This window comes from Pteropus medius, unplaced genomic scaffold, assembly GCF_902729225.1.
Source record: "Pteropus medius unplaced genomic scaffold, Ma_sr-lr_union100, whole genome shotgun sequence".
NCBI classification, from domain to species: Eukaryota; Metazoa; Chordata; class Mammalia; order Chiroptera; family Pteropodidae; genus Pteropus; species Pteropus medius.
The window spans coordinates 22,300,224-22,321,276 of record NW_024351073.1 but is presented as its reverse complement, the minus strand read 5'-3'; the positions used below and the strand labels follow the sequence as shown (position 1 = coordinate 22,321,276).

General features: G+C 45.1%; 1 protein-coding gene and 1 pseudogene across 2 annotated transcripts in view; both read left to right on the top strand.

The window, feature by feature from the left end:
- ADCY2 (adenylate cyclase 2) overlaps positions 1-21,053 on the top strand; it is a 316,696-nt gene that overhangs the window by 136,269 nt on the left and 159,374 nt on the right. The window lies entirely within an intron of this gene.
- Positions 18,445-18,563, top strand: LOC120586366 (uncharacterized; annotated as a pseudogene).

Below are 21,053 nucleotides of genomic sequence, written 5' to 3'. Positions count from 1 at the left end.
AAGACTCGGGTGGTTTAAGTAACTTGCTAAAGATCACACGGTTTGTAAATGAAGACAGAAACTGAGCCATTGTATTCACAAATCACACACACACACACACACACACACACATTTTGGACATGTTGTTAGGGCTTTCTTAACTAGGATTTATTTTAAGCTTGTCCCCAAATATTAAACAGATTTTGCTTAACGAGGCGAGCGAGCAAGCCTGTTTAAAGTTGGCAGACTATTTTTAGGAAATCTTATGTGCAAGTGTGGTTTACCTGAACAGCTTTATCTTTACTGAAAATGCGACGTTTTCTGCCATGGCATCTCTCAGTGTCTGTCTTTGTTAAGAATTCTCTCCTCTCATGATGTCCAATTCCTTTCTCGTTAATTTGTATTGAAAATTATTCTTTTTTGCCTTGAGTTCAGGATAGGAATATTGTTATTCTCTCTTTTTTTTCATAGACTGTCTCATATTTCCAACACTAGCCAGACAAATTGACGTGTTTTGGGGTGGCCAGTCGCATTTTAGGGCAGACCCGTGGGACTGCATTAAAGTAATGAGCGTTTTCTATTTTAATTTAATGTCAGATCTTTGATCAGAGAAGCCCCAAATATTCTTTAAAGCATGTGCGTGAAGCTATCTGTGTTCTGTAGAACGCAGTACACTGGCTTAATCCTGAGTTTGGAATATTTCAAAACAATTTTACCTCCCATCAAATTTGCAATTAATGTACACGCATGTCATTTTGTATGCATGTAGCTGGGCTAGAGGCTTTTTCTAAAAGGTGTCTGTGATTTGCTCTCAAGGAAAAAAGGGAGATGATAGATTTGGCACATTGCATGTGGAGCCCACATGTGTGAACAGTGTTGGCTTCTGGCTTCCTCACGTCTCAGAGAACACCTGAGAATCTTCCCAGAAGACTGTCTCCCAGGTTATAAGTTAAGTACCCGCTAGGTGTACTTGGTTTATACGTTGTTATAACTACTAGTATTAAGATAATAAAATGATAATAATAAATAAGTTACAACCAAACTTAGAAAATTTAAGAGACGTAGTTTGCCTCAGGAAAGAAAGGAAAGCTTCAAGAATTTGTTACCTGGCTCCAAAGAATCAGAGAAAAGAAAAGGGTTAAAATCACTTAGAGCTTGCTTGCTAACGGAGGAAAGCCAGCCCCTCGGGCCTGGAGAGGATGAGGTCAGGCACGCACCTCCTCAGCTGTCTCAAAATCCCAACAAGCCGAAGGTGCCACCTACCTCCTGCGAGCCGGGACAGTCTCTGTGTGCGTCACACGCATCGATCAAAGGCACGTGAAATGAGAATGCTTGTAGTGTGGGTCACCTGGTACCTCATTTCCTGGCACCTCCTATATCTGAGAGCACTTTGACAATTTCCAGCGAAGAGGAGGCCTTCCGAAGTGTCAACTTGTGCGGCGACGTGGTGCCAGCGGCCACACTGGAAGAGGAATCCGGAACCAGCTCCCAGTATGTTTTTTATTTAGAAAATTATATAAACACATCATTGAGGTTCCAAAGCAAAACACTGAGCTCTTTCTTCTCGCGTTTCCCGTGTGCCGAAACATTTTCACGTGCCTCTGCTTGCTGCCTGCATAGTTTTAAAGGAGAAAGGATTCTCTTTAGCAAGTGTTTTGTTTTGTTTTTTTGTTTTTGTCATTGTTGGGGTCCTTTTGCAATAAATGGGTTGTTCTCGTACCTAATGTCTGAAGTAGCTATTTTAGAATCACGGGCATATTATTTTCGGAGCCTGCTCTTACGTAACTGCAGTGTGAGCATCTTGATGCCGGGGCGCCCCCTTCACGCCCAGGTTCCGTCCTAGGGCAGTGTGCCAGCCTCGGGGCTCGCCCGCCCCCACTCGTCCCCACTCTTTTCACTTCTCCGTGCTCCCAGGCATCGTTGGAAACTTAGGGTGATAGGTGGTGGGCACACTGCCACTTTGAGTCTGTCCTAGTGGGCTGGTTGGAGCAGTGGGAGCAAAGACAGACAGTGGCAAGTGGGGACCCCTCGTAAGTAGCCCAGACATATTCCCTACCAAAATGACACATGTGTCTGCTTTTGCTATAACGACATCCCGTTGGAATGCTGAGCCTTAGGAGATTTACTCAACCTCCGTGCCTCAGCTTCCTCATCTTTGTGATGGGGTAAGAGTTTCATTTCCATTGATGGTAGAAGAACGCTACAAACTCTGCAGAAAATAGGAACAAAACCACCCGAATCGGGCACCGGGGAGTGACCGTAAAGAAGCGGAAGGAGGTAGTCGTGGGAAGAAAGGGATGGCGCCTGCATGAGTTTTCTTTCTTATGAGACTTTGGCCTCAGGGACGACCACAGTCCGCCCCAAGAAGGTGGATCGAATTCAGAATTCTGCAGTTTTCCTGGATCGCACCACCAGTAAGAGTCCGGTGACACTTGAGCTGCTGGAACATGAAGATGGGAAAGGTTAGGAACAGAAAGAGAGAGCCCGACACTGAATATGAACTTCATACGCACCTCAGGCTGACTCTTGAAATAAGCAGGCACAGGACCTAATCCTAGGTCACAACCAAGGATGAAAGAACGGAACAGAGATGGAGCTGCGGCCCCCGGCCCGGACGTCTGGTGCTCATGTCACAGCAGGTGGAAGTTAGGGATGGATCTCGTCATCACCACAGCAGCCATTCAAATAGTAATGCAAAGAGATAGAGCGAAGAAGCCAATAGATAAACTGAAATGGAATTCACAAGAAAAATATCAGTTGACCCAAAAGACAGAGTAAAGATGAAGAGAGGAACATAAAACACATGGGGTAAACATAAAAAAACTAGCAGAGCAGTAGACCTAAATCCACTAACGTCAATAATTATTAAAATGATTGGAGTAATTACACGAAGAGGGGAATATTATCAGACTAGCTAAAAAGCAAGACCCAGCTATATGCTGTTTGCAAGAGATGTGCTTTAAATATAAAAGCATGTAGACTGGAGATAAAAGGATGCAGAATGCATGTCCCATGCACAAGCCCTATAAGGCTGGAGTGGCCATAATAATATCTTCGAGACCCATAGAATTACCGGGTGTTCCGCAGTAATAAGCGTGCACATGTTAGGAAGACATACAGTCACCAGCACACACGTACGTCAAATAGTCTAACGTAGAAGCGATAGAATTAAAAAGCGTAGGAGACAAAGTCATTCTAAAACCACCTCTGAGAATAAATTGGTGGTAATTAGGGGGGGATAACATGAGTCTTACACAAATCACTTCAGAGAAAATGGAAATGGAAAGAACACTTGTCAGCTCATTTTACGAGGCCGGAGTAACCCAGATCCCAATACTTAATAAAGATCTCTGAAAGAAAATGACTCATATTCCTGATGAATTTTTATGCAAAAATCTTTACTAACATAGTAGCAAATCAAACCCACCAGTTTAGAAAAAGGATAATATATCTTGACCACCTTAGGTTTATTCCAAGAATGTAGGATTGGTTTAACACTTGAAAATGAATAAATGTAGTCCACTGCGTTTACAGAACGAAGGAGAACAAGCATACAGATATTGCAATAAGTGGAAAAGGCACGCGGCACAGTTCAATACCATTCTAGGATAAAATCTCAGCAGTTCGGAGGGGAAGGGGACACCTTCGAGCCACTAACGGCATTGATGAAAAACACACAGCTAACATTTTACTCAGACGTCGAAAATGAAAGCCTTTCCCGCTCAGATCTGGAACAAGGCACCTCTGTCAGTGTTTTACTGCAGGCCACACAAGTGGAATGAGGCAAAAATAAATAAATAAAAGGCATAAACATAGAAAGTAACAAGTAAAACTGTGTCTCTTCACAGAGAACTGATTATTTACACTGAAAAATCCTAAAGAATTAATTAAACAGATAAGAGAACGAATATACAGATTTACTGAGGTCGAAGGGTAAAGAGCCAATATGCAAAAATCAATTATATTTTTATATAACTGGCAGGAAAACAATTAGAAAGGAAGAGTAAAACTTTAATTTCCTTTTCAGTTGTGTCAAAAACCATTCACTAATAAATTTCAGCAAAGACAAGCGCGATCTCTAAATTTAAAATTACGTAGTTGCTGAAAGGCATTTTTAAAATACCTAAGTAATTGGAGTAATATACTGTGCTCCTGGCTGGGGGACCTCAAAATCATTAAAATGTAAATTTTCTCAAGATCGTTGTATATATTCAATTAATCTCAAGTGTAAATCCCACAGGCTTTTTGTAGAAATGTATAAGCGGATTATAAAATTTACATTGAAACGCGAAGGACACAGGATAGTCAATGGCATCTTGTAAAAGTCTACGGGTTGGCTTTAGCAATCAGGACCGGTGCTGCCACCTGGAGACCAGTCCATCATTGGGAGAGGGTAGTAGCCAGGCCCCAGACCGACCCCACGCACGTGGTCCTCTGACTTGGCACAGAGGCCTACAGGAGCCTCACGGGTCAATGAGAATCTTTCCAGGATGCTGTGAAGACAGTGGGCCACACCCGCAAAAACACTCCAAGACCCTCTATGTCTACCTCTCACCATGCGAAGAAATTAAATCTGGTAAATCATTTAATTGGAGCCCAACACAAAAACTAAAACTGAAAAGCTTCTAAATGAAAACATCAAAGAACATCTTTGTTGGGGCTAAAATAGATGCGTTTCTTATACAGGACCCAGAACATAATAACCTTCAAAAAACAAAATGTTCTCATCGAAAACACTGTTTAGAACATTAATAAGCAAACCAAAGATAGGGAAACATATTTGTCAGATCAAAACATAGGTCTGAAAAACAGCTTTTATCCGGAATATATAAAGCACTCCTACAGTTCAATAATATGAAGAAAAACAACCTAATTAAAAACAGGACAAAAGATCTGAACAGACGTTTCACAAAGGATAACAAAAGCATATGAAAAGGGCCTCAAATTCCTGAGTCAACAGGGAAATGCAGATGAAAGCCGAAAGGATAGAACATTCCCCACAAACCAAAATGGCTAAATTTAAAAGGACGACACCAATTACTGGCAAGATTGTCACATGTGTCTGGCACCTACTTACTGCCATTCCCGTGTCGTCTAATTCTGGTTCTTCTGGGTAAAAAAAATATTAATCATTTTGTGGTTTTCTAAACACCCATCTTATTTTTCTAGCTGTAGGATCCAGCGGTAATCATAACGGCAGGGCTTATAGATCGAGCGAGGAAATGCAGGCCTCATTACGAAAGAATCGTGTGCTCGATTCTGTGTTAGACAAGCAAGCTTGCCCCTAAATTCAGTCGCTATAGATTATATTTTTTTCTGTCTCAAGACTGATAGATATGATTATGACTGTATTTTGAAGGAGAGCAATGCACTGCTTTTATTTACCTCATTTTCTTTTTTCTGGCAAAGCAGCCTGTCATTTGGACTAATTCATAACAAGTTGATAGACGAAGTTTCAGGGTTGAGAAAAAATATTCCATTAAACAAGCTTCTCTCACACCTGTCTGGTCATATCTTCACTCTCTTCCTTCCTGGGGTCTACTCAGCACTGATGTATACGTGTGTGCCGGGCAATTCTAAGTCAATTCCTGAATTCTGACAGATGTGACGGAAAGAAAAATGCACAGTTAATTAAATTTTGTCATGTTTGCTACAGGGCTTGATGTTGGCATAGGAGAAAAACTAATCTAATAAGCAGCTGATAGGGACCTCGATTGTGCAACTCCCAAGAGATGTGTTGGGGTAGATAACTGGTTGTCTTTAATTTGCCCAGACCATTTACATGAAAGATTGTCAGAGAAAGGCCTGCAGCCAGGCAGCCTTGTAAGTCTGCAGACTGTGGTGGGTGATCTGTTATCACACCACGCATGTGAATGAAGAAAAAGCTCGAAGGCAGCGGGCAAGTGGAGGTAAAAATGAATTCAGTTTGTTCGTGGATGGATATGGAGAATTTATATCTGTGTCTACGTCTCTACAGATAGATCTCCGTAGATAGATAAAGAGATGGATATGACATGACATAGATCTCTTAGCCCCAGGTTTATAGGCGAAGAGTTGGAAGCTCAAAAGGTGAAGGAACTATCCAGAATTATATAATCCATTGTATAACCCTCGCCTGCTGAGGCACAGGGCCCTCTCTTTCAGCTGCAATGTGACATCACTCACATGACTCTATCCCATTCCTTGAGACTGAGCTCGCCCTGCTTCCGGCCAGGCCAGTGTCCCTCCTACACGATGGCCTGGTGAATCGCAGCTAAGTCCCCCAGGGCAGCTCTGGGCAGTGTCTGGCATTGGAGTTCTCCATTTGGCTTCTTCTCTACTGTAATGTGAAGTACTTCAATGACACACAGTTTTCTTGTTTAACAATTTTAGTCTCAATTTTATTTTTACTTCAAGTCAAAAGCATTTACATTTATTATAAATGTCACATGTGTACATAGTAAAAAAAAAAAAAAAAGCCAAAGCATAGGAAAAAGGGGAGTCCCCCGCTCCCCTAGCCCAGGCCCCTTCTCCAGAGTCCCACTGTTCATGGGTGGGATTCTGTACCTCCCAGAGAATGGGTGGGATTCGTCTGAGAATCCCAGGAGTCTCCCATGGGCCAGGTGCTGGGATGTGGTAGGTGACAAACCTGCCTGGACGACTTCCTGGGTGAGGCCTCCACTGTTAAGGACAGAAATAGTATCACTGTTCAGATTGACAACAATTCAAGTAAATACCCGATTCTTTCACATACTATGAATGAGCAAGGGAGATGGATGGAGAAGAAAGAGCAGTTAAAGGGACTATAAACACAGGACCACGGAGGAGGTGACAGAAGCGGTTGGCGAGGGGACCCGTCGGGGCGGGGCTTTGTGGCGTCCGGGACCGTTGCTGCTCCTCCTGCCCGCCCTCTAAATGGCCGAGACGGGTCAGCAGTCATATTGAATTATCATGACGTACTTGTCAATGGTCCTGGGAAAGGAAAAATGTCAAGTAGTAGAGAAGAAGAGAAATTTATTATTATTGTTGTTATTATTATTAATTCTCTATTATTGTTATTGCAACTGATTCCCAAGGCCCCTTGGTGACGTAAGTCTTCCCTCCTTCCCTGCACTATGGGTGGCAGGCACAGGTGGCTCACGGACATGGGTGTGGCTGACACAGCTAGGCTCGGTGGCTCTGGGTGCCGACAGGTCCAGATGAATATTTAGACTCCGTCTACTAAACTCAAAACCAAAGCCAATGGGAGCTATTGGAAATAAGATAAAAGGAAACGAGTCACTATATTTTAACTTAGTACAAACGACGAAAAGAGTAACGTTGCAAAAAGAAGCATGAGAGAAGTAGAACCGGGGTGCCCGCAAACAGTGGCAGAATAGTAGGAATTATTAATTGATACTGGAAATCTTTTCGTTCTGCCGTTTCTTTCCCTTTATAGGAGCTGTTCTGGACAGCTGTACCAGAGAACAGTATAAACTGAAGACATACTGCTGCAAACTTAGATTGCATTTCAACTTTGGCTAGCTATCTTTTTTAAAAATTCTGTCTTTAAAAATAGTTGTATAGTCCTACAAGTCATTCCAGAAATTTATGTTCTCTTTATCCAAGGACACGTTTAAAAGATTAGGAATTTTGTGTTTGTTTGGATTTGGGGGGAAAAAATAACTTGTTCATTTGAGACCACATAAAGGAAGCAAGATTTTTCTCTCTGAAAACAGTTTAATAGTTTACCAAAGTGTAGCCTGCGTTACATCATCAGAGGAGGGGAACTACTACACAAAATTACTTGGCGGGTCTGTGATAATATTATTCAATAATAGCACCACGAGGAATGAGTATTCGTGTGGACAAAGCGGTAAAAATGTAGCTGTGTTTAATACATATGGGAAAAGTTCACTGTGTTTTTGCTTCTGGGCATTTAAAAAGTTGGCTTTATAGACTCACAGATATAGTGGACAATTTGGTGACAGAGAGAGGGAGTTGAGGGGGCTGGGAGAATGGGGTGAAAGGTTAAAGGAGTACAAATTGTAGTCGATAGATGGTCACGGGGATGGGGAGCACGGCATAGGGAATGCAGTCAGCATTAATGTGATGACTAGGTGGAGGGCCAGGGGAGGGAGGGAGTAATTGGGGGGATCGTTTTATGAACTCTACGGATGTCTAACCAATGTACTGTATACTTGAAACTAATTTACATAAATGAATTTTTAAAAAGAAAATATTAGATAATAAAAAAGTTGGTTTTAATTGTTTTTAGTTCATTTTTCTTGATTATTGATATATTCAGTACTCTTATGTTATTAGGTTTATTTCCGTAATTCCTATTTTGATGTTTTTCCCCATATTTTAACATTGTTAACACAGGCAGCATTCAAACTGGAAAAAAAGTGCTTATTATTTAAATCTGTGGTCTTTTCTAATTTTAAAGGAAATTCAAAATATAAAGAATTGTTGTTGTTTTATTGCTGTCTTCAAAATTATAATAGGAGATAAATTTTGCGAGGATTTTTTTTTTTTAGCTTTTGAAGATTCATGTTTACTGGTCATTTGGACTTCCTCGCCTTTGAAGTAGCTTTTTAAATCTTTTTCTCTACAGGATTATTTGTTTCTTATTTTTCTCAGTTTATGAGAGTTATATTTACGAGAGGAATATTAAACTGTTTTATTTTTAACCTGCGTTGCAAGAATGTTTACACAAGCCTATCATTCGTCTTTGTTTATAGTGGCTTTTACTATCTAATTTAAAATTTCTGGTATTCAAACATGGCCTTTTCCTTTTATTCTACTAGCTTTCAGTCTTGTTTGGAAAGGCTTTCCTCATTCCCAATATTTTATAAAAACTCTCCTAAATATTTATTAATATATTTTTGTTTTTTAATTCAACTATAATCCATCTGGAAACCATTTTTAAATATTATGAGAAAAGACCGACTGTTTTCTTCCAAAAAGAAGTCGATATCTTTGTATAAAATCTATATATAAGATAAGATTCTATGGGTAAAACTATTTGTTATTAATAATTGGCAAACTAATTGAAGAACAGGATCAAATAGGGTCACCTGGGACCAGGCGATCTCAAAAAAAATCTTACCTTATGAAAATAAAGCGCAATTGTATTGAAAGACAGAAAATGAAATCTAAGGGGCTTGAGAAGCCTGGACTCCTGGTGGGAAGACACATGTTCCTGTTCTGTCCCACCTTCTCCTACGCACCACGCAGGCAGCACGCAATTCCAACCCTGTGTTCGCTGTTTTCCCTGGAACAGGAAAAAGTGACGGTAAAATTAACAACAGCAACAATAACGAACTCCTGAGGACTTCCGAGACAACTCTAAGTGAAGCAGTAAGGGGGAGCTTGCCCACCTGCCTTTATATAAGGTTCTGTGAGTCAGAGTTGGAATTGTACAGAGACCAGCAGGTTAGTGCCGACCTCAATCGAGAAGTTTCCTGAGGCAAGCTCGGAGTTGTCGAAAAGATGAGTTTATTTGGGAAAAGCAGAGAGATAGTGATTCCAGACATGCGAACTGAAGCGAGTGTGGGCGAGTCCACGGAAGGTTCGGGGAGGTCGTATTTCTGGGCAGGGCAGGAAAAGAGGGGACATTTCGGTGTGAGTCTGTTCAAACCCAAAACAGAGACCAACTTTGAAAATTCCCCGAGCAGACGAAACTAGTCCTTCTGTACGAACAAAGCTGCACTGGGCTTATTTTGCGAGACCAACCTGACCTGGGTCGTTCCTTGTTTGCATCCCTGAAAACATAGGCGAAACTCTCCAGGGCTGATATAAGCAACCCCCTGACCAGCTCCTTGCCGTTGAAGAAACTGTCAACATGATCAGTTTTCTATAAATCAGAGATTCATGGGAGAGCAGTTTCTCGGTTTTGTTTTTCCGAGGGCACGTGCATCAGATTTTCCACTTTCTATCCCTGGTTCCATTTTAGATCAAAATCCCTCCACATCGGCAAACTAAACAGAGAAAAAAAAAAAGTGCCTCTATAAAATAATAGTAAAATATAACTTATTTCCTTTAGGAAGTTGAACTTAATGCAGAGAATTCCTCCCGATGACTTATGACTTACCATGTCGTTTGAGGTGGAATGTATAGCTTGAGGTCTGGTATTATTTACATGATAGGTAGATATTGGCCCCAAGCGTTTTGTATCTGGTAGAGAATGCACATGTCGATCGGAATTCGCGCTGGGCAGGTTCGGGGAGCAGCAGCGGCTCTGAGCATCGGGGAGGTAAACACTGCCCCGGTTTATCCCAGCCTAGGGCAGCTTGCATCTTGACTCTGCCTATTACTCGTAAAATCAAAGTCTTGCTATTCACACACAAAGGAGAGTTGATTTTCTCAGCAGCGTCCACCTACAGTTAGAGTCAAGACCCCCCAACCCCCCATGCGGGAGTCTGTGTTTGTGGAACAAGATTCACCCGGGTCACAGCTGGCCAGGGGTCCGGGAGGCGTAGGGTTGGGACTGAATTACGTAGGCTGTGAACCTGCTCAATCCACAGGGGCTCTAAGACCAAGAGGCAGGGCCTGGGAACCTCAAGCCAGAGACATGCTCTGGGCCAGGAGGGTGACAAGTGTCCTGGCTTCTGGAAACCCACGCACCTGGGGTCAGTGGAGAATGTCCTGACTTTATCACTGTGAAGGAGATGCGGAATGTGTGTGAAAAACTGTGAGGTGCATCACCCGTGAAAATGTGCTTGAGGGTCCAAAACACTCACCGAGAGCTTTCGGTTCCATCCATAAGGGTGATGTTTTTGATATAAAAGTGCCAGTGTAAGAGTTGTTTTCCCCAATAAAATACCGTGGCGAATATTCCACAGCAGTCTCTCTCAAAAATTATCAAAAATTACTTTTCGTGTGTAAAATTTTCTAATATTGAGCACCTCGTATTCAGACACAAGCTTTCTTATCGCATGAGCTCCGTGAAAATTATTTCGGTGTGACATGTGAAACTAGCTCGTGGGCAGGGGCTCTCGCTCAGGAACATGAACTTGTCTTGCAGAGGTTTTGATAGAAGAGGCTGTTGGCTTGACCTTGGCCAACATCACCCTCCTGCACACAGGGCGGGCATGGGCCGTTAAGGGAACCAGCTCTGTCTTTCTCCAGTAACTCTGATGAGCATATTCTCTTCTCTCTTCCTCCCCAAGATTTTGAGGATAGAGTAGAGGAGAGAAAAAGAAAGGATGGGATGAGTAGAGAAAAAAGTAGCCAAAAGCTGTTCTTGCTATAGAATATCGACCCAAGCGGACACACATCCCTTCAAAATATCCTGTCAACGTGGATGAGTTAAATGCCCCCAGGCACTCTTTCTAGAGGTTGGGAAAAGCAGTGAACAGGAGTGGGGAAACCCTACCCTCATGACATTTGCATTCTAATTGAGAGAAGATGAGACAATAAACGAACACTCAAAAAAACTATAGCGGAATGTGAAAATCGTATGAAACAAAATAAAGCAGCAGAAATTATACATTGCTAGTGTAGGGGTCTATTATTTTTAATAAGCCCAACACGGAAGTCTTCACTGATAAAGGGTCCTTTGAGTGAGATCAAAAAATGTGGACATTACGAGAGTTCATGGTGCAAGGGCGCCGGTGTGCAGGAGCAGAGCACGGCAGGGGTGGGATGGGACAGGTGGCACGGTGGACCACGTACGGCTGGGAGGCTGCGTAAAGGGTGCTGGCTTTTGCTTTGAGCTGATCTGAGAAACCGCTAGAGCGACATCAGTAAACAAATGATATCATCAGTCAGTGTCGGTGGCTGCTGTGTTGAGAAGAGCTAAGTGAAAACAAGGGCAGAGCCTCAAGATCGGTTTAGAGGTCTCTGCAGAGGTGAAAAGGGATGGTGGCTGAGACCTGGGCAGCGGTGATGGAAGTGGTACGAGGTGGCTGACGCGGGATACAGGCCAAAGACTGAACAGTCTAGACATTCCATCCATCAGATGTGGAATGAGAGAGCCAGAGACAGCAAGTAGGACTCCAAGGTTTGGGGGACATTGGGCAGACAGGTGGCTGGCCAACTCCTGGAAGTAAAGTGGAGAAACTCAGATGGCATGAGGGAGGAGCCTCGTGGGGGAGGAGCCTCGTGGGGGAGGAGCCTCGTGGGGGAGGAGCCTTGGAGCCCTTCTAGTTTCTGTGATGATCATCGATATTTTGCTTCAATGTCCTGACTGTGGTCTGCGAGCAGCCAGGACTCGTGTGTGATCCTCTCCCACAGCACCTCCCTTTTCTGCACCCTGCAATCTGTAATTCATTATTGGGTTAACTAGTGAATTAACGCACCCACTGTCCTTGTCCCCAGCAGAATTTAATGTGCATGAGGACATTTTTCTGTCTTATCCTCAATAAAATATTTGATGCATAAATGACCCAAAGAAAAACCCTTCACCAGGAGGGTGGAATTTTCTAAGCTTGGGAAGCATTCACACCCCCCCCAAATGATTTAAAATTATTAAAGAAAACGAACGAAGAGCTGGCCCCTTTACTCTCTGGATCAGCACTATGAACCTGATTTCATAGCAAGTAGGAATATTATGTCTAAGGACGCATGGAGCCTCAAGGCCAGTTTCTAGGACAGAACCCAGAGCCTGCCAAACGCTATCTGTCCATGCCCTAACTGCATCTCTAAGCCAATTATTTGAGACATCGGTGCATGTTCCGGAGTGGTTTGCCTTTTCCCCCTCCCTTTTAATCTGTTTTCTTTGTCCTTCGAGGCAAAGTGGCTTACAAGGGGACAGCGGTTTTGTTCATTATCTAATTATAATTGTCCCCTTATAATGAGCACATTGCAGCAGACACCCAAACACCTGCTCACACCCAGTACTAGCTCACGGAAGGAAAGTAAGAGTGAATTAAAAGCAAGCGTCGTTATAAAAGAGTGGTCAATATTAGCATTATTATTTTTTTTATATTAAACGGCATATTCTTGACTGACCACTGTCATTGCTAATCTTCATTTATTATTTAATATTTGTATGTTAATACTTTCAGGAGCCATTTCCATACGTCTTTATTTACATCGCTTCTGTTCATCTCTAAAGCCTCAGAAATATCTGGGGCATTTCGGTTGGCTCTTTCCAAACATACAGGAAGTGTTTTCAGTTTCTGGCTTTGTAAATAATGGTGCGAACCCTCAAGGAAAGAGCAATCTGTTATTCGCTTTTCCCTCGCATGTCTTCCTGCTGGAGATAAAAATTCTCTTTGATGTTCAAAAACAAAAATACAACCGTTTGACACCTCCTGAGCTCTGGGTGTCTGTAAGTTACAAACGACTTAAATACTAGCAAATTATGTAGACATGCCAGAAATCTTGTGCTGCTGTTTTAAACACAATCCTTTGTCATTGTTCTCACGGTCTGGTGACCACACTCTCTCCAGAGACCTTGCCCAGCCGGACATGATAGCAAAGGTGTATAATATATTCAGGATAACATATTCCTTTACTGAAGAATTGATGTATTTTTCCTCCCTGCCAGCCTTTCATGGTTGGCAAGCTGGATCTCATAGTTGCTTTCGCAAAGAAACTAGAAAGTAACTTTTTAAAGGTGCATTTCTGAGATGGATAAACAAAATAACAGCCTTGCTCACGGATACGTTTCTGTGATTATCAAATGCCCGATCGTTTGATTTAGCCCATGTGCGGGACATCCAAACTCACGTCCACATGATATCTCAAGTTCACGGTAATACATGGCTTCCTTGTGCCCCCACTAATCACATAGCTGGTATTTACAACAGCGATCTCATTACCTGAGGGATCGGTTTACCGACTGTCTTCTTGTTACTTGAGAACATCTGAGCAGCAGCAAAAAATCTAAAGTGTTTTCCTAAAAATTCATTCTGTCATTTCGTCATCTGGGGCAGATGAACGGAGTGGCTGAGCTGGTGAGCTCTGCGGTCGGACTGGCTGGGGTCCCGGGCCCCGGGGGTGAGTCACCTCCCTTCTTTATAAATTCGTCCGTCTGTAAAATGAGACATTAAAGCGATTAAGTGAATTAATAAGTAGCTTGTACTTGAAACAATGCTTGGCCCAATATAAGAGTTGCGTATAGCTCAGCTGGTGTTTCAGCCGTGGCTGCTGTAACTATTATTACGATCGCTATTATTATTAGTAAATAGTGTCCGCGGAATGAAGTGTCATAGTCGGCATATCCCCGAGATCACGGAGTTGGTGAATTGAGGTCATTATTTTTTAAAGTCCTTACTTTATTTCACACGGGAATTAAGATGGGCTGCGTACAAGTAATAGAGCCACGGTACAGTGGTATCGCATGGGCGGGGAGAGCGAGGTGAAGAACAACCGAGGAATGAGGAAAATGAATGAGAAAAAGCAGCTCTACGAGCAATTTTTTGAGCTTCCTTAAGAGCCAAGCCCACAAGACTTGTCTCAGGTCTGCACTGAATGGGGAGCGAAACCCAGAAATCTCTGTTTATCTCGATTATTTTTTTAACTCTCTGAAGGGCAAAGAAACACTATGAGGCTTTTGCTGCTCCTCACTTCCTCTGGCAATTGCTATTTCTGGCGTCTGCCCAAAGGCGAGGGAGCGGGAGGCAGGGCCCCCGTGAGGCTGGGCTGCGGTTTGGGCCCGATGCAAAGCAAACGTTCAGGCAGCTTCTGGCGAAGCTGCACAGAGCCCTCTTTGAGAAGTCAGAGCTCAGGCTGCGGCCTCGGAGGCCCCTTCACAACAGGGAGGTTTCAAAGCTGCACTTAGAAGCTCGTGGAACATCAGGGGTCCCGGCCCTGTCGCCTGCCGCCCCTGCCCTCGACCCTCACAAGGCGAGACTGACTTTCCTTGGGGAACAATGAATCAGGAAGCGATGACACACGAGCGGAAGCATCGAGCTGGAATGGGCCATTCATTCATTCATCGCTGTGCCTTGCATGGTGCTCGATGGTGGAAAAGTCCCTGCTCTTATTGACACAGTGCAATGAAGGCACATTCTCCGAAGCAGGCGGTCCGCCCCAGGACAAGTCCTCAAGCAAGTTCAGCTCAAGATGCGCACTTCACAGGGGCCGTGGGGAGGAGAGAGGCCGCCCAGCCAGGCTAGGCCGGGGATGGGAGCGGGACCGCCTTCTGCCTTCTGCGTTTGGTGCCACCTGGGCTGAGTTCTGGAGTCACTTAGGTGTGGACCGGGCCAAACACTAGAAGAGGAAGGGGAGGGAGCAGAAGCGGGAAGAAGGCCAGGGATGGCTCTGACTGGAGGCGGCAGGAAGAAATTCTGTCATTCGTGCTGAGTTCTCGGCCGTCTGGAGAGGCCATGCCAGCAAGTCGGCCGATAGGTTAGCAGAAGAGGCAGGGACAGGGGCGAGGCCGCTGTGACGGGTTCACGGCGGGGCCGTATGAAGCTAGAAGGGAAGAAGGGGTAGGCAGTGAGGCTGAGGTTTCTGAGGTAGATGGGTCCGTGTGATCAGAAAGTCCAAGGCTGTGGCCGTGATGATTGGGGTGCAGGCCACTGGTCCAAGGTTAAATGTCCAAAAGTCACCGGATGGACCGTGTCCATGAATACTGAAGTATCTCAGAGTCACAGGCAAGCCTCCAAGGCTGGTCCCGCAGCCTTCAGGGAGCGGTGAGGTGTGGAGTCCGGGGCAGCTGGCTTACCCCATCCAAGGCGAAGGCTGGAGCTACACAGTCGTGGCTTCTGCACAGACCCAACACCAGAAGACGCCCCAAACCAGCCCCTCAGCGCCCCATCCAGTTCATTTTTCTTTCGACAGTGGTTTCTATAAGCCAATTTAATATTAAGTTGTTAATAGTTCAATTTTAAACTTAATACCATGTTTCATTAAGAAGTAAAAAACAAAAACTGGGAGAAATTCAGAAAAGGCACCTCCGGCACCTTTACACACGTGTTCCTCCTCTGAGCTGAGCAGAACGCAGCTAAAGGGACGTCAGAATGTCTGCCTCTAAGCTGGATGTAGGCACGTAAGGTACGCACGGACTCCGACCCAAACTCTTTCCTGCAGTCACCATGATGTTTGAAACAAAACCCAGTAAGACAGGCTCGGCTCTGAGCTTGGGCATGAGGAGCCCCAGCAGCACGGCCTTCCCTGAGGGAACGGTGTTTGTCTAACGAGCGAGGGAGTCAGGCCAACTCCCCAGGAGGAAGCGTGCAGCATCCGTCCTGGTCTCTCCCACACCGGCATCCCTCCCTCCCTCCCCTCCTCCCTCCTCCCTCCTCTCCTCCCCTCCTCATCTTCCCAGCAGTGACGGATACTGCATCGGTGCACGATGAGCTCGGGGCTGCTGTAACGTGTTTGCACAAACTCGATGACTTAAAGCAGACTGGATTTGTCCTCTCACAGTTCAGGAGGCCAGACGTGCAAAAGCAATAAGCCGTCACCAGAGCTCCACTCGCTCCGAAGGCTCCAAGGCCGGCGATCTTTCCTCTCTCTGTCCCCTCCAGCTCCTGGTGGCCCCGGGCGTCCCTTGGCTGTGGCTTCGTGACTGCAGTCTCTGCCTCTGTCTTCACGTGACCTCCTCTGTCTTCTCCTGTGGCGGGGATGCTTGTCATTGGATTTAGGGCTCACCCTAATCCAGTTTGCTCTCCTCTCTGATCCCCAATCTAATTACATCCGCAAAGATGTCGTTCTTCCAAGGAGAGTCACATCCACAGCTTCCAGTAGAGAGATCTTTTTTCTTTCTTTTTTTTTTTTTTAAGAAAGTAGTATCGTTAAACCCGGTACTGTCGAAATAATGGTACCTGAGCAAAATCTGCTTTGATATTTTTCTTTGGTGAGTTTCTTAAACCCTCATGACGATATAGTCAGTTTTTCGAGGGAAAGAATGTTTCTCCTGTTTCCACTGCTCTCTCTTAACCCCTCCGGCTGGTCCAGTCCAGGACTTTCCCCAGTTTGGCTGGGTTTGCCTCCTCTCGGCTTGCAGACCTGCGTGCATGGAGCGACGTCAGCCCTGCCTTGTAAAACTTACCTCCAGGCCGACCCTCCAGAAGGCCCTTTAACCTCTCCCATACATCACCCGACCCGCCTCTCCAACTCAAACCTCTCTCGACGTTATCACCTCCATCGAGAGGTTAATTCTTCTCAGATGGGTCTGAGTTCCTTCTCTTATTGGTTTGCCAGCCTATTTAGAGTACATTCCATACATAGCTTTTATGTGTGATCTCGATTAATTTGCTTTATGCCAGATGCACTCAGAAGACTATATGTAGCAGAAGCGTATGCCACAGCACAGGGAAAGCTGCGTTTGCTGACTCAATCGGATGGATATCCCAGTTATATGAGTCAGCCTTACATTTGGCTGCAAGAAACAGAAAACCAGACTGCGGAGGCTTAAACAAATGGGGATTTATTTGCCTCAAATAAAAAGGAATCCAAAGGTAGAAGGCTACTGACCTTGGTCCAGCAGATGAATGAAATCGGGACCGATGCCTCCAGGAGTCCATTGGCTTTTCTCTCACAGTCATATGGAGGCTGCTGCAGATCCAGCCATTTCATCTGCACTCCGAGCAAGCAGAAAGAGTAGAAAGTAGAAGCTTCCTATGAATCGCATCCGCTCCTTTTTATTAGGAAACTAATAAAAAGATTCTTCCTCTTCTGAAGCCAATTTCGCTCATGTCTGCTTCCCTTCTCAGTTACATAAGAACTTGGGAATGTGTGAACATCCACCCTCTGTCCTGGATCCTACACGTCCCCACGACGCCGCTAATATTGTCCTCTCGTCTGATGCCAGGGTTGATAAGGACAGCTATTCATTTGATAGGCAATAATAAACTCCAAAGTACTTACATTACCAGACTGCAGGACTTTTGCCCTTTTAAGATACGGGTGAATGCTGTTTGGAATGTGGTGCTGTGGCCGCCCTCACTGCCAGGAAGCTCCAGGGTGGTCATTTTGAGGGTCCCGTGAAACCTGAGGACGACCGTTACTGAGACGGGGAGACATGGGTGCGCCCACAGGTGTTCCAGTGTCCTGGGTTCTGGCACGGCCTCTGCTACCGCGTTCTCCTGCGGGTCCGCATCTGGTGCTGACGTCGAGGCAAAAAACAAAGGAGAGACCGGGGGAAAAACTATGCAGATTATATTTTCTGCGCATTAGTTAAACATTAAGCGAGAGGTAATCAAAGTCGAGATTTAATTACCGAACTTAATAAAACTTAACATTATTAGTACTTTTGAAATAGTTTCACATTGAAATCTAAATTCGGTCAGTGATCATTGAAATGCAACATTTCCTTATTAGTGAAGGCCGCATCTGGGAGCAATTCCGTAATATTGATCCCAACTTAATCAGATTCGTTAATCCGAATGCTGTCAGATTTAGGAGACGGACTTGCTCGAACGGAGGAAAAAAGAGAATGAGTTGGAACTTCAGAAAGCTCATTTATTAGCTAGTTTGAACTCGGTGTCTGTTTTTCATTTGCCTTAGAAACCACTGAATGCTTGCTCTTTGCTTTCGAAATGTGTGAGGAGAGAGCCCCATCTTTTTGAGGTGCATTTAAAACATCCCTTTAAAAGATACAGGAGAGTCTACGGCCACGCCATCCTGAACGAGCTCCATCCCGTCTGATCTCGGAAGCTAAGCGGGGTCGGGCCTGGTGAGTACTTGGATGGGAGACCACCCAGGAAGACCAGGTGCTGTAGGCGTAAAAAAATGAAAAAATAAGGGATCGTAAACTGACAAGGTCCTTGCAGTCTGTGCGGTCAACCAAGGGTTGCCTCGCCTAAAATAAATAAATCAAAGATACGGGAGACCCCGTCGTCCCTTTGCTGGAGTCGGCGTCACCCCAGGTACATGTCGTCTTCTACCCCTACGCCTGGCCCCGGCTCACCCGTTATTGCGGGTCCTCCGAAGTCCCGTTTGTCTGTTCGGATGTGCGTATCTGTGGTTGGCCTCGGCTCGTCTCTCGTTCACCTCGTTCCGTCTCTTTCTCTGCACCATCCCTACCCCTCGGCCCCAGCTTTCTCCCGGTTAACGCTCTGGTCCTGTCACCACGGTGTCGACCTTCCCTCCTAAGTGAGTTATTGGGTTGAATAATCGCACCGCGCTGCACATTTTCAGTGTGAACAGCAGGGCCAGCTCTTTGAGAGATGCTCCTCCTCAATAGCATCGGCCGTTGTTGAATCCGTTATTAACTTATTCTGAGCTCTTTTCTCTACTGGAATCGTTGCTTGGTTCCGGCAGTATTTGAGTGTCATCATCTCCTCTTTATCTGACGTGGCTTTCTCCAACGGTAGTGACAACATATTCGCTTGGGGAGATTTATGTAAAAAAATTAATAACCTACCGCCTCTCCAGGAATGGGCTCCGGGCACATATCTTTTTAAAGTGCCAGGTGATTCTGATGCAGAATCGTAGTACAGTGAGCTCTGGTGAGCAAAAGATCTGACGAAGCTTTATCTTACTCTCCAGACGCTAAAGTCGATTTGGAAAACGTATTTGTATGGCACTTACGACTGACAGCATGCTTTAAAAGATAAGTCTTCAGTTTCCTAAATGGAGCACAGTTTGCGCATGAAATTTGCATTCGTGTATGTTGATATTTTCATTAGGTTCATTAGAATTGTAAAAGATGGCAAAAGTCACGTGCGGGATTGGGTGTGATTTATCTACATTTCCAAATGGAAGAGAGACACAGGTCACGAAGGGGATTTTAAACTTGTGGAGTTTTAGATAAACTGGTCTCGATCTGAAGAATGACGTAATCAGATGGCAGACGTGTCTCCTGGGGAAGCCCGTCCTCACAGGTAGTATCTGCCCACCTGGGCGCGTTCACGCTGCCGTGAGTGGCCGTCGGTCAGGAGAACTCTGAGGCGTGATCTTGCCAGTAACCTAAACTTTACCAGACTTGGGAGGCTGACTTCTGCTCTAACAAAAGTGAAAAAGAATGTCTTTTAAACCCAGAATGCTAACTGCTGAATTTGTCCTGGGGAATAAACTAGACCGTCGGGTAGACCAGATGGCTGCATGAAACTTCCTCTCACCTCCTGTTTATGAAACAAGAAGCCGCCATATCTGAAGTTCATCCGTGAGGATGAGGACGACTCAGGTGGAGTGGAGTTGAGTCTAGAAACACTTGTCTCCTTTACTCCTCTCCTAGGGGGCCTTTTTAGATATTTTTTTCCCTCTCTGACCCCCCATGAAATTTTATTGTCTATTTATGTAATGTATGAATATCTATATTTTATGCATTTAATAGATTTTTGCTTTATTTCCCCAAGAACCAATGTTTGGCCCCTTGGGGGTGAGATGGCCCCCATTGAGAATAAGTGAAGGCGTGAATATCTGAAGCCCTAAAGTATGCACCTCCATTAGAGATGCACCGGCCAGGTGGGCAAAGGCCTTGAGCCTGAAGAGATGGGCAAGTTGGAGCCAAGGGGAAGAGTGGAGTTGAAGGTAGGGAATGAGGGCAAGGTGAGGACGCAGACAGGTGCTGGATGCACGAAGGGTTCGGTGTGGGGTGAGCATGCGAGATATTCCAGTGAGATGCAGTTCTGAGCCCGGACCTCAGAAGGAGAATCTGGGTTAGCGGTCCGACTTGGGAATCGGTCCTGTTTAGATGGTGATGAAGAAGCCAGGTGTACGGGTGACCACGTGGGGATAAAATCGGGGAGATTTAAAGGGAAGGGAACCAAGAAAGAGCCCTGGAGGGTGCGACGTGTGAGTCGCAGACGGCGGAGTCATCTGGAATGGCATAGGCTGCCCGGGGGAGTGTCCGGCCACGTTTCCCAGGGAAGTCGTAATTCCTGGCAGGAGAAGGTGACCAGCTGCTGCCGAGGGTGCTGCTCAGGATTCATGGCAGCGAAGGCACAAGGAAGGTGATGGTTTGGCAAAGGCGACGGTGACCAGTACCCTTGACGAGAGTAGTTCCGATGGCGTCTTGGGGGTTGCTTGAAGCGGGATATGGAGAGTCAGGAGTCAAAGAAGTAGAAAGAGCTTCAGTGGATGAGGCTCTGAGGTTTGTCCGTGAAGGGAGATGGGAAAGGGAGGAAGCAGGGTTGGGTGTGTTAGGGGGTTGCTGCTTGGTTAGGAGCTGGCTTGCTTGCCGCTGGGACTGGTTCAGAGTGAGAGATGGATGACAGAGAAGTTTTCGGAGCGAACCGGAGCCTAGAATCCCTGTTGCCTGGAGATAATTG